Here is a 3,497-nt window from a genome sequence, read left to right as displayed (position 1 = left end):
GGTTAGAATCTTTGTCTTCTTGATATTGACCCTCAATCCATATTGGAGGCTGCAGTCCTTGACCCTCTGCAGCAAACACTTCAGGTTCCCCTCAGTTTCAGCAAGCAGGGTTGTGTCATCTGCATAACACAGATTGTTGATAGATATATGTATATGTATAGGTATAGGTATAGAGATACAAATAGAGATAGAGATATTGGAGGGAGACTCACTGACAACCTATGATATGCTATGATACAACACTGCTTGCTGAAATGGAAGAAGACATGAAGTACTTGCTGCAGAAGGTCAAGGACTGCAGTTTTCATTACAAATTGAAGCTCAACATTAAGAAGACAAAGATTCTTACCACTGGGTCAATTGGCAGCACCATGATAGATGAAGAAGAGATGGAGGTTATTAACAATTACAGCTTTCTCAGCTTCACAATCAACACTCTTAACACCAGCAGTCAGGAAATCAAAAGATGAATTGCATTGGGAAAATGTGCAGTCAGGGGGACCGCTCCAAGGTGCTGATCGTCACTATTACTTGTTATGCATCAGAGCTCTGGACAATGACTAAAGATGACAGAAGAAGAATAGATGCCTTTAGTTGTGGTGCTGGAGAAGAGTCTTGAACATGGACTGCCAAGAAAACAAATAGGTCTGACTTGGAGAAGATGAAACCAAGTCTCTCCTTGGAGGCTTTTGATTTTGAAACTCTGTCTCACATACTTTGGGCACGTGACCAAGAAAGACCAGTTGTTGGAGACGGACGTCTTGCTCAGGAGGGTGGACAGACAGTGTAGGAGAGGAAGACCCTGGGAGAGATGGATTGATAACAGTAACAGGGGCAATGGTGGTTAGTGGTTAGTGTGTTAGAATTAGTGAGAATGGCTCAGGACGGGGAAGGGTTCAGAGCTGCTCTGCATAGGGTTATTATGGGCCACAGGTGACTTGATGGCAAATAACAACAACAAAGACATGTTTGGAAGCTCATGTGTGAAGCAATTGTATTCTGGAAGATGATTTGTTTTGATGAGGGTCCAGTGTGGACTGTCTTATTGGTGTTTTTGGTTCACAATCAGATGTGAGTTGACTGAATTTGCCAGATTTAGCCAACAGTGAACTTGTGGGCTGGAAGCCTCTTGGTTTAGAGTCAACCAGGACCTGGTGGGTGGGACGCTCTCACACCTAGTGTTAATTGTGTTTGGGATGAACATTCTTCTAAGTAGTACAACACTGATCTGTCAATTTGCTCTACTGAAGTAACTTGGGGTTCCTGCGGTGCTGAACATTGTGCCACTAGTGTGCCTCATTATCAAATACAAACATTTTATAGCTGAAATCTAAACCATGAAATTCTAATATCTCTTCAACATCAATAAATGGCCTTTGAAAGTAGTAAATACATTATACAAATAGTAGCACATAGTTGCATAAGCCAGGGAGCTGTAGTAGATTAATGATAGGGAGTTGTACTGTCAACCCAAAGACAGAAGATTTGAATCCACCAGCTAATCCTCAAAACAAAGATAAGCAATCTCCTCACATGCACTTTATGGCCCTGAAAACCCACTGGAAGGTCCGCTATTAATTAGATCCGACTCAATGGCATATAACAACATAGAGGTAAAAAGATTAAAAATATCTTAGTGATAAACTATAGTTAGATAAAGGAAATCTTGTTATGTGTTTCTGGGTTTTAAAATCCTAAATATCACATCATCTGACACTAAAAGTGAGCAAAATTTGAAATAAGAATATGCGAGCAAATACTTTAATTGAAGCTTGACAGATGAATAATTATTTCTTATGACAGAAAAGACAAATTGAAAAGAAACAGCATCCTTTTCAAGATACATCCTGAAGTATAGTGCTGTGAATGATAGCATAAGAGCCATACTAATGCAAAGGAGAAGTGTTAACACAACTATCACTCAAATATACTCATCAAACACTAAAATCAATGATGAAAAAATTGAGCATTTTTACTAACTTTTGCAGTTTGAAATTGTTAGAGCATGCAGTCAAGATGTATTACTAATAATTGGTAGATGGAATGCGAAAGTTGGAAGCAAAGAAGCGCTAGTAGTTGGAACATGTTGCCTTAGTAGATACATCTTGAAATGTAATGTTTGAGTGACAGGATAATATCTGTATTCATACACAGAAGTCTAGTGTATGAATATCATTCAAATATATGCACACAAAAAACAGCCAAAAGGAGGAAATAGAAGATTTCTATCAACTTTTGCAAGTAGAAATCAATCAAACATGCAATTAAGATGCAATAATAAAAACAGATGACTGGAATGCAAAAGCTGGGGACAAGGAAGAAGGATCGGTAGTCGAAAACATGGACTTGGTGACAGAAATGAGGCTGGAGAAAAAAATGATAGAATCCTGTACAACCAATGATTTATTCATGGCAAATATCTTTTACAAGAAACATAAATGAAGACTATACACATGGGTTTAATTAATCTGGTGGGATGCACAGGCAACAGATAGATTTCATCTGTAGACAGAATCACTGGAGAAGCTCAGAATTAGCTGTGAAAACTAGGTCAGGTGCTGATTGTGGAACAAACAATCAACTACTCATGTGCAAGTTCAAACTAAAGCTAAAGAAGATTAATCCACAGGAACCAAAATTTGACCTTGAATCCATCCCACCTAAATTTCAAACATATCTTCAGAACAGGTTTGAGGCCCTGAACACTAATGAGTGAAAACCAGATGAGCTGTGGGAAGATATCAAGAATATCATCCAGGAAGAATGCAAAAGGTCATGACAAAGACAGAGGAGGAAGAAAAGACGAACATGGATATAAGAAGAGACTCTGAATATTGCACTAGAGTGCAGAGAAACCAAAGCAAAAGGAAGAAATCAAGAAGTTAAGGAGCTGAATAGAAGATTTTAAAGGGCAGTGCGGGAAAACAAAGTATTATAATGAAATGTGCAAAGTAAAAAATTAAAAGGGTGAAGCTTACTTGTAGTTTTTTAAACTGAAGAAATGAAGAACAAATTCAAGCCTTGAGTTGCAATACTTAAGGATACTTTGGGCAGAATACTAAATGAGCCAGGAAGAATTAAAAGAAGATAAATGGAGTATATAAAGTCACTGTGTCAAAAGTAATTGGCTGACACAGAAGAATTTGATTCAACAACTTATGAGCAAGAGCCTATTGTGATGAAGGAAGAAGTTCAAGCTCCTCTGTAGGAACTGGGGAAAAACAAGGCCCCAGAAATTGACAGCATACCAAATGACGTATTTCAGTACACAGAGGGGAGGGAAGGGAGGTAAAAGAAAAAGAAAAAACCCTGCTCTGGATGGCCTCACCAAGTTGTGTCAAGAAATCTGGAGGACAACCACCTGGCCAGCTAACTGGAAGAGATCCATATTTGTTCCCATTAAATATATATGTATATGTATAGGTATAGGTATATAGTATATATATTATATATTATATACTCTATACTCTATACTCTATACTCTATATTCTATATTC

Source organism: Elephantulus edwardii, unplaced genomic scaffold, assembly GCF_000299155.1.
Source record: "Elephantulus edwardii isolate Elephantulus edwardi_28Jun2011 unplaced genomic scaffold, EleEdw1.0 scaffold00017, whole genome shotgun sequence".
Classification (NCBI taxonomy): Eukaryota; Metazoa; Chordata; class Mammalia; order Macroscelidea; family Macroscelididae; genus Elephantulus; species Elephantulus edwardii.
This window is presented reverse-complemented; position numbering follows the sequence as displayed.